The 10,883-nt window shown below is 47.7% G+C and overlaps 2 non-coding genes across 2 annotated transcripts; both read right to left on the reverse strand.

The window, feature by feature from the left end:
* Positions 1-268: 268 nt before the first annotated feature.
* LOC137500729 (5S ribosomal RNA) lies at positions 269-387 on the reverse strand. The gene has a single exon (XR_011018230.1). It is a non-coding gene; the product is annotated as a 5S ribosomal RNA (ribosomal RNA).
* Positions 388-9,672: 9,285 nt separating this feature from the next.
* LOC137500731 (5S ribosomal RNA) lies at positions 9,673-9,791 on the reverse strand. The gene has a single exon (XR_011018232.1). It is a non-coding gene; the product is annotated as a 5S ribosomal RNA (ribosomal RNA).
* Between the last annotated feature and the right edge of the window lie 1,092 nt (positions 9,792-10,883).

Raw genomic sequence — 10,883 nt, forward strand, 5'->3', positions numbered from 1 at the left:
ATAATAATAATAATAATAATAATAATAATAATAACAACAACGATGATGATGATGTCGCCGCCGCCAGGTTAGGCCGGTCACCTAGGAGGAAATGCAATACTACGCTAAGCTTCGTTCCTGTATAGCCACGGGGTCGAAGAGCAGCAAAAGGTCTAGCTAGTTTCAGACGTAACAAAAAACGTGATTTAAGCAATTTCTGCTGGCCTGAGGCAAAAGTTGAAAGTAAGTTGTCGTACTGGGACTGGGAAACTTGGTAAAAAGGGAATTGAGCCAACGGCACGTGGTGTTCCCAAGCGGTCACCCATCCAAGTACTGACCACGCCCAATGTTGCTTAACTGCGGTGATCGGACGAGAACCGGTGTATTCAACATGGTATGGCCGTTGGCGAGAGAACGGAGCTTGAAACGTCCATACGAACCGCAAAGCGAGTTTCCTGGAGGTCTTTGTGGCGCGGGGGCGTTGGCAATGGTGCAGGGGTGTGCTCGGAGGTCGCCGTCGCGGAGCGGGCGCGGGTGGTTGTCGCGCTCCGCGGCGAAACGTACCCTAACTCGACTTAACCCCACTTCTCGTAACCTAACCCCAAAAAAACGCGCGCGCTGGCGCGCGCGCGCACACACACACGGGAAGTGTCGAGGGTTGTAATAATAATAATAATAATAATAATAATAATTACTGAAGGTGGTTGTGAAGGGGCCGGCGCTGTAGCGCAGGGGCAGCGTGCCTGCCTCGTAGCTGGGGGGCCCGGGTTCAATTCCCGGCCAGGCAAAGGAATTTTACCTCGATCTAATGGCTGCTTTGAGGTCCACTCAGCCTGCTTGCTTAGGGGCTGTAGTGCCATGGGGCTTGGTCTGGTTTTCATTGTAAAGGACAAAGCAGGAGGATTTTTAGCAATAAGGTAATGTAGTAGTAGTAGTAGTAGTAGTTCTTCCCTCCTTAGCTTATGATTTGAATGTTTTGCACTGTCTTTCGATGTATATGAAGTAGGACAGATAGATAAAATCAGAGTGGAGTTGATAACAAGGCTAACAGATGCTGCTCTTTTTTTTAAAGGTGTGGTGGCCCTGAAAAGGGCCGTTTGTTAAGAATGCAGCAAGGCAGAAAACCTGGCACCTTACTTGGAGCTGGTGTATTTGGTAACTGCCTTGGTACCCTCACTGACGGCGTGCTTGGCCAGCTCACCGGGCAACAGGAGGCGGACGGCAGTCTGGATCTCCCGACTGGTGATGGTGGAGCGCTTGTTGTAGTGGGCCAGACGGGAAGCCTCAGCGGCGATGCGCTCGAAGATGTCGTTGACAAAGCTGTTCATGATGCTCATCGCCTTGCTGGAGATGCCAGTATCAGGATGTACCTGTTTAAGCACCTTGTAGATGTAGATGGCATAGCTTTCCTTCCTCTTGCGCTTCTTCTTCTTGTCTCCCTTGGAGATGTTCTTCTGGGCCTTGCCGGCTTTCTTGGCTGCCTTTCCGCTTGTCTTGGGTGGCATGGTTGTCTGGGATGTCTCCTAGAAAGTAAATTTTTCGGCCCCCTTGCAATTCTTTTTAAGACCGAGAGGGCTGCATGCGACTAGCCAATGAGCGCAAGCTTACTGCAGCCTTATTGGTTGGCTCGTAACGTTGAGCAACCTTGCAGGCTACAAAACTGGTGCGCAGAGTGATTCGGTATCATTTTCCCTTCGAAGTAGAGCAGCAGAGCATCATAGCATCATGTCAGGACGAGGAAAGGGAGGAAAAGTGAAGGGCAAGTCCAAGAGTCGCTCCAGCCGTGCAGGCCTGCAGTTCCCTGTCGGCCGTATCCACCGTCTCCTCCGCAAGGGAAACTACGCTGAGCGAGTGGGTGCTGGGGCTCCTGTGTACCTGGCTGCAGTCATGGAATACCTGGCAGCTGAAGTTCTTGAGTTGGCGGGCAATGCAGCCCGTGACAACAAGAAGACCAGGATCATCCCTCGTCACTTACAGTTGGCCATCCGTAACGACGAGGAGTTGAACAAGTTGCTGTCTGGAGTGACCATTGCCCAGGGTGGTGTTCTGCCCAACATCCAGGCAGTGCTCCTGCCTAAGAAGACCGAGAAGAAGGCTTAAGTTCCTGTTCTCGGTCAGGGCGTTGGCTCACCGGAAAAATATAAATAAACGGCCCTTTTCAGGGCCACCAACTCCTTAAGATAAGAGCTGTTTGTCTATCATGCTGCTATAGCTATCTTAGCAGAAGTATGGAGAAATCCTGAAGTGATAGAGCAGTTCAGACAACTCTCCTAATAATAATGATAATAATAACAATAATGAGACACTGCAAATATGAGGGCATCTGTAACATTAGCCAGGAGAGCACAAGAATAGCCTTTCCTTTGAGGTTATTTATTTAAGGGGGAAATGAGTAAGGTAGCTCCAGGCCCCTCTTAATATTTAATTTTCAGAAGGGAAGGAAGAAGGAAGTACATTATAGATTTCTTTTCATTTCATTTATGCTGTATAATTCTGTTCTTGACTGCTGGATACTACCAACCTATGCATGTAAGAACACACACTTAACTAGAAAGGAAAGGAAAGGATACTTAAAGTAGTATATTTACAATACTTTGTCTTTTAGACGTGCACAGCAAGGAAGATAATGTTTGTTTTCTCTTGTTAGCATTAAAATGTAGACATCATAACTGATAATGAGGGCTTTTTTCCGTGCAGGTTTCGGGGAGATGACTGTTTTGAGAGGGAGAATAGCGCAAGCTACGTTAGAGGAGTACTGTAAGTGGGACTCTGTGCTCTTTTGAGAGGTAAGTGGTGGCCCTGAAAAGGGCCGTTTTTTAAATACTGCATGCTCACAAACGGGAGCACGCTCGGAGGAGACTTAACCACCAAAACCGTACAGGGTGCGTCCCTGCCTCTTGAGAGCATAGACGACATCCATGGCGGTCACGGTCTTCCTCTTGGCGTGCTCGGTGTAGGTGACGGCATCCCGGATAACGTTCTCCAGGAATACCTTGAGCACGCCACGGGTCTCCTCGTAGATAAGTCCCGAAATACGCTTGACTCCACCTCTGCGAGCGAGACGTCTGATGGCAGGCTTAGTGATGCCCTGGATGTTGTCTCGGAGCACCTTCCTGTGACGCTTGGCGCCTCCTTTGCCGAGTCCCTTGCCTCCCTTGCCTCGTCCGGTCATGATAGATCAGTAGAGCTGCGAGTTCAGAGCTAGAATGCGGCTGGCACTCGAGGCCCCTCGCTTTTGTTGAAAGTGCCTGGCCCCGGTGACGTCAGCACCGCCCGGCCAATGGGAGTGCAGCTGCTACCGAGGGTGGGGGAAGCGAAGCAATAAAACAGTCGGGCAGCAAGCCCCCGAACCATTCTTCCTGGGACGAGTCGACAGTGAGCACGTGATGGCCCGTACTAAGCAGACTGCACGTAAATCTACCGGAGGCAAGGCCCCGCGCAAGCAACTGGCCACCAAGGCTGCCCGTAAGAGCGCGCCTGCCACCGGAGGAGTGAAGAAGCCTCATCGCTACAGGCCCGGTACCGTGGCCCTGCGTGAGATCAGACGCTACCAGAAGAGCACTGAGCTTCTGATCCGCAAGCTGCCCTTCCAGCGGCTGGTGAGAGAGATAGCTCAGGACTTCAAGACCGACCTGCGCTTCCAGAGCTCGGCTGTCATGGCCTTGCAGGAGGCCAGTGAGGCCTACCTGGTGGGTCTTTTTGAAGACACCAACTTGTGTGCCATCCACGCCAAGCGTGTCACCATCATGCCTAAGGACATCCAGCTCGCCCGCCGCATCCGTGGCGAACGTGCCTAAGTCCGGTGCTTGTCTTATGGCTGGAGCTTTACCAAACGGCCCTTTTCAGGGCCACCAAAATTTCCTAGAAGAGTAGTTATTGTCTCTCTGGTCTAGGATAGAAGGAAAACGAAAAGAAAAAAAGCTAGTGGTTCCTCTAGGTTCAAGGAAAAATCTAAGAGTAACAGAATATAATAATAATAACAATAATAATAATAATAATAATAATAATAATAATAATAATAATAATCTTGAGTATTGAGTACAATAATTCATTAATTAATATCTAGGACGTGATAGTAATAATAATAATAATAATAATAATAATAATAATAATAATAATAACAACAACAACAGCAACAGCAAAAGTGCAGTAAGTAAGGATAAAGAAAAATGTAGTTAAGTACAATAATAATGAAATTTGAAGAGTGAGTCGCCCCGCAATGAGACAAACTAGCCTGTTTAGGAGGCAGAGATAGGAGAGGCCAGGGTTCCAGCCTTGGACAGTGACTGACATAATATGCTCTCTTGGGGAATAAAATTGATGGCCCTGATAAGGGCCGTTTTTCCTCTGCTCCTACGAGAGCAAGAGGTGCGTGTAGAAGGAAGCAAGAACATGAAATGTCCTCACTTCCTTTTTGCTGGTGCCTTTTTAGGCGAGGCCTTGGGCTTAGCGGCCTTTTTAGGCTTAGGTGCCTTAGGTTTCTTAGTGGGCACCTTGGCGGCCTTCTTAGCCTTGGAAGGAGCCTTCTGCTTGGGTTTGGGAGCAGGAGCGGCCTTCTTCTTCTCGGCAGGCTTTTTGGAAATGGCTTTCTTGGCTGCAGCCTTGGCTCCACCAGCCTTCTTCGCCTTGGGGATGCGCTTCTCCTTGGGGGCAGCGGACCGCTTGACAGGGGCTGCGCTGGCCTTCTCCGGCTTGGCAGCCGAAGCGAGCTTGAAGGAACCTGAAGCTCCCTTCCCCTTGGTCTGGACCAGCTCTCCGGAAGCCACGGCAGATTTCAGGTACTTCTTGATGAAAGGGGCCAGCTTCTCAGAGTCCACCTTGTAGTTGGCAGAGATGTACTTCTTGATAGCCTGCAGAGAAGATCCACCTCGTTCCTTCAGGCTCTTGATGGCACTGCCCACCATCTCGGAGGTTTTCGGATGGGCAGGCTTGGTGCGAGGTTTCTTCGATGCAGAAGCCTTGCTCTTCTTGGGCGACGCCTGGGCCGGAGCCGAGGCGGGTGCAGATGCTGCCGATGCTGTTGCTGTGTCAGCCATGGTCACGATGAGAATGTGTTCGCGCGCTCCCCTGGTTATCTGAGTGTATCAGGCTACTCGGACCGCGCAGGAAACAGCAGTGGCTGGCTGTCGGGTGGGTTGCGCGGCGACAAGTTGGGGACGTGCTTCCTAGCTCCTTTCTCGTGCTCCCTGCGTCTTTAAGGGGTGGGTTACAATCAGGGTTCGGTTAGGAAGGGATAGTCAAAGGTTTGACGCTGCTCCTCAGGTGGCAGAAGTACTCGTCACCTTGCTTCGGGCGTCCTGATGGAGGTGCGTTCGATGGGCAGCATTTCACCAGCCGCCTCTCCATGCCGACGTTTAGGGGCGGCCGTCGTCGTCGCGACGCCCCCGGGAGTGACCCCCTCTTACCTGAAGGAAGCCCAATCCTTCCTCTAGCAATGGAGCTGAACGGCCATCCTCAGGCTCTAACCCCTTCCGAGTGAGAGCAAAGGCAAGTCAGCCTTTAGGTAGTTTTCCACAGAGTGAAGCAGACCTGCTGTAATCTGCCTCTTGTAGCTTTGCTTGAAAGGACCTACAGGATAAAGGACATAAGTTAGAAGCTAGCCTCCATGACTCGTTCGACTCCTGCTTTCCTGCTGGTAGCGCCAATCTCGTAAAGTCCTAGCCTTTAGGCCTCTATTTATAAGGCTCTCAACTCTGTACAGTCTCTCACATCCAGCAGCTTTCAGCCCCTGTCGGGGGTCGAAAGCTCAGGTTGGGAAAAGGGACAGCCTGCCCAAGGGAACCTCTAGATGTTTCTTAGGGCATAATTAAATTTCCAGTTCGCTACAGAGCCTGTACCGCCTCAGGAGAGGCTTCACCCCTCGCCTGCTGGATGGAGGCATTGTGAGTCGTATCTTACTGCCTCCAGTGGGCTGCGAAGGCAGGATCGAGAACACCGTGACGGAGGAAGGGGCAGTCAGTCCAGACTCTTCAAAGAACAGATTTCCTGTACCAGGAGATGATAAGTCTGTCAGTTTGATAGACCTGGCAACATCCCTTACCTTCGGTCAAATTTCTTTAGGATGAGAGACCCTTTGAGACAGCAACTCAGCAGATTTATTGGAAGGAAGGAAGGAAGGAAGGAAGGAAGGAAGGAAGGAAGGAAGGAAGGAAGGAAGGAAGGAAGGACCATGGTTTCCCAACAAACTTCTCTGCAAGACATTGCCACAACTTACAAGGGAAAAAATGTAAAGGTTTGAGGTGCTGCAACACTCATACAGCTAACATCTCACTTAAATGGTCCTGAAAGAAAGAAAGAAAGAAAGAAAGAAAGAAAGAAAGAAAGACAGAAAGAAAGAAAGAAAGAAAGAAAGGAAAATAATAATAATAATAATAATAATAATAATAATAATAATAATAATAATAATAATAATAATAATAATAATAAGAAGAAGAAGAAGAAGAAGAAGAAGAAGAAGAAGAAGAAGAAGAAGAAGAAGAAGAAGTTGTGTTTAATGACCCTTCAATAGGAGTTTATTTTTTGAGAGAAGCTAGTGTTTTTACCTTGAATATGTATACTCTGAACGAGGTGAAGCAGAATTTGAAGCCAACTGATCGCGCCGAGACTCGATCTTGCTACCCACCTTCATCATACAGAGTAGCGTATGACGATGATGATGATGATGATGATGATGATGATGATGATGGTAGTAATAACTGTATCCAAAATTCAGGTAACATCAGTTTTTACTCGCAAAATGGTTTCATGATTTCTTTGGCTAAGAGAACCAAGCGGTAACCCTAACCTCGAAAATGAATTGTCGCTCTCGATTTATAAGATGCCCTTTCTTTCTTCGGCCTAGTCGCTATCTAGTCGGCAGTCGTTTGAAATCGTGCAGGTTTCTGCATGGTTCGACGTGCGTATCCTACTAGCAGTTGAAGTCAGCGTGAAATTAAGTACAGTACAGTAACTATGTGTAAGATCTCCTTCACTTGGTGAGACAAGTTGTAGGGCCAAATAAAGGTACAGAGAGCAGAGAGAGCATTACATAACATAGAGCTAAATATGCACTGTACTTGGGTTGATGGTGTATTATACTGAACGCCCTCTTCCCCCCCTCCCCCTGCCATTACATCTTTACTGAATGATTCTGCACAACGTTCCCTGCTGTTAATATTAATCCCCTACTGGGTTTTAGCTTAACGGTATCACTCGGTAATCATCATCATCATGACAGCCTCTGTCCTTCATGCTAAAAATCAGCTGCAGAGAAAAGGACCCTTTGTGTTCTTGCCATTATTATTATTATTATTATTATTATTATTATTATTATTATTATTATTATTATTATTATCATTATCATTTACCTCAGCGAATGAAAGCCCATGTATGAACATTTTTTTGTACATAAGCAACGATCAGCTGCTTTACCGACACCTTGTAATCCAAGAAAGAAAGAAAGAAAGAAAGAAAGAAAGAAAGAAAGAAAGTAAGTATAGGGGTACCTAACCACTCCTGAAAACTACTTTCATTGAAGGTTGTACTAGGCCAAACTCTAGAGACCTCTTACTAAATGGTACCATACTACAGGGCAGGTGTAAAAAATAGTTAATGAAACCGTATAATGAAAGGTACAGACTTAAGAGCAAGTGGCGTACTGGCTTATTATCCCTCCCTTCCAGGACCCTTCTTGCAACCACTAACCACCACCTACACCCCTGCCCAAGCAGTATTCGAGCATCGGGCTGTGTGATGTGGTCGCCTTAGAAGTTTGTGCTAGACAATACCCCAAAGAAAGTAGGTGGTTTAAGACAGGCAATAAAGTTTTAAGTTTTACTCCTCTTCCCTCAAATATGAAGAGAAGTACACCATAATGAGGGGTACTAAGCCATTTAAATTCATGACAGAGACCTGATGATTCTTAGCCCTGCTGATCTAGGGTGACACTTGATATAACCAGGCCAGACCCAGTACCTGAATATTTTTAGGTTATCCAAGCCAAACCTGGGTTATATATTGCCCGAAATATGTAGCATCTACCCTGTAATTAGAAGATGCAGGTGTGACTTCACGACTGGTGATGATATAACGGAGCACAATTTAGCATGTTAGGTACTAGTAGATCCACGATCAGCCCTAGCCGTGTCTGATGCAGAAATCCTAACCTGACTTGGGAAGAACGGTAACTTATTTCTTTCTTTCTTTCTTTCTTTCTTTCTTTCCTTGAACGCTAGCCTGTAGTAGTAAGGCAAGAGGCAGTGATCAGGTGGTCAGCAAAAGGACACATTATTGCTTGAGTTCGAAATTGTCCACTGCCTTAAGTAATAGTCGTATTAGTAGCAGTAATGGTGGTGGTGGTACTACTAGTAAGGTTATGTTCACTATTATCTTACGCCTTTCGTAGATGCCGAGGTGCCGGAAGTTTGTCCCGCAGGAGTTCTTTTTATGCGCCCATATCTACAGACCATCGAAATATCACACGAGTGAGCCGGTGTCGAACCTGTCAAGTAGGGCTCAGAATGGTCTAATTTTAATTCTAGGACGGTAACAGTAACTATACGGAGTTCCGATTCGTTCTACTCAATTTATCACTTGCCAAAAGATCGGTCAGCTGACGTACAAACAACAAAAACGAGTGCTTTCCTCCCTTCACCTAACCTAAAACGTCACGACTCTTTGAACTAACCCTTGTCGTCAAAAGGTTACCTTCTCAGTCTTATTTGAAGGGCGTCTCGTCTTTGATAGAAATGAAAGAGTTTTACAAGTTCCTAGGCTTCAAAACTACGTTACATCGCAACACACGCACTTCGAAGATAGCGGGCTGTGTGTAGGCCACTGTACTGCACTGGTGCCCTACCGTTCGTAAGGAAGCCCGGGAGAGACACGAGCGTACTACAAACTTGTAACTTATTGCCGAACCGTGTCGTAATTTGAATAGCTACTTACCTGAAAGAACATAAAAGGAAATTGTTCGACTCTTTGAGGGGCTGCTAAATGCCGCGGTCGGTTGCTAGGACATGGCTTTCATTGTAATCACGACAGTGTCGATGACGTTGCATGGAAACCACCTTCCTCGCGATTTTCAAGGTGGGCGGGGAGTTTAGAAGCCTCGTTCCGCCCTTTAATAATCTTAATATTGGGAGAAATAGGACGTAGAATGATGTTATGTGCCATAAGAGGCCTGCAGGATAAGCTACACTAACCTAAAAGAATAAGAACAGCAAGTTTAGACATAGGGACGTACGATAGGAGGTACGAAAGTTAAAATCCTGGCACGAGTAATTGGAAGCGGTGCTAGGCTCAGCAAGGGTCCCCTAGGTCGACACACACACACACACACACACACACACACACACACACACACACACACACAGAGAGAGAGAGAGAGAGAGAGAGAGAGAGAGAGAGAGAGACGACGAATAATAATAATAATAATAATAATAATAATAATAATAATAATAATAATAATAATAATAATAACAACAACGATGATGATGATGTCGCCGCCGCCAGGTTAGGCCGGTCACCTAGGAGGAAATGCAATACTACGCTAAGCTTCGTTCCTGTATAGCCACGGGGTCGAAGAGCAGCAAAAGGTCTAGCTAGTTTCAGACGTAACAAAAAACGTGATTTAAGCAATTTCTGCTGGCCTGAGGCAAAAGTTGAAAGTAAGTTGTCGTACTGGGACTGGGAAACTTGGTAAAAAGGGAATTGAGCCAACGGCACGTGGTGTTCCCAAGCGGTCACCCATCCAAGTACTGACCACGCCCAATGTTGCTTAACTGCGGTGATCGGACGAGAACCGGTGTATTCAACATGGTATGGCCGTTGGCGAGAGAACGGAGCTTGAAACGTCCATACGAACCGCAAAGCGAGTTTCCTGGAGGTCTTTGTGGCGCGGGGGCGTTGGCAATGGTGCAGGGGTGTGCTCGGAGGTCGCCGTCGCGGAGCGGGCGCGGGTGGTTGTCGCGCTCCGCGGCGAAACGTACCCTAACTCGACTTAACCCCACTTCTCGTAACCTAACCCCAAAAAAACGCGCGCGCTGGCGCGCGCGCGCACACACACACGGGAAGTGTCGAGGGTTGTAATAATAATAATAATAATAATAATAATAATTACTGAAGGTGGTTGTGAAGGGGCCGGCGCTGTAGCGCAGGGGCAGCGTGCCTGCCTCGTAGCTGGGGGGCCCGGGTTCAATTCCCGGCCAGGCAAAGGAATTTTACCTCGATCTAATGGCTGCTTTGAGGTCCACTCAGCCTGCTTGCTTAGGGGCTGTAGTGCCATGGGGCTTGGTCTGGTTTTCATTGTAAAGGACAAAGCAGGAGGATTTTTAGCAATAAGGTAATGTAGTAGTAGTAGTAGTAGTAGTTCTTCCCTCCTTAGCTTATGATTTGAATGTTTTGCACTGTCTTTCGATGTATATGAAGTAGGACAGATAGATAAAATCAGAGTGGAGTTGATAACAAGGCTAACAGATGCTGCTCTTTTTTTTAAAGGTGTGGTGGCCCTGAAAAGGGCCGTTTGTTAAGAATGCAGCAAGGCAGAAAACCTGGCACCTTACTTGGAGCTGGTGTATTTGGTAACTGCCTTGGTACCCTCACTGACGGCGTGCTTGGCCAGCTCACCGGGCAACAGGAGGCGGACGGCAGTCTGGATCTCCCGACTGGTGATGGTGGAGCGCTTGTTGTAGTGGGCCAGACGGGAAGCCTCAGCGGCGATGCGCTCGAAGATGTCGTTGACAAAGCTGTTCATGATGCTCATCGCCTTGCTGGAGATGCCAGTATCAGGATGTACCTGTTTAAGCACCTTGTAGATGTAGATGGCATAGCTTTCCTTCCTCTTGCGCTTCTTCTTCTTGTCTCCCTTGGAGATGTTCTTCTGGGCCTTGCCGGCTTTCTTGGCTGCCTTTCCGCTTGTCTTGGGT

This window comes from Anabrus simplex, chromosome 4 (genome assembly GCF_040414725.1).
Source record: "Anabrus simplex isolate iqAnaSimp1 chromosome 4, ASM4041472v1, whole genome shotgun sequence".
NCBI lineage: Eukaryota > Metazoa > Arthropoda > Insecta > Orthoptera > Tettigoniidae > Anabrus > Anabrus simplex.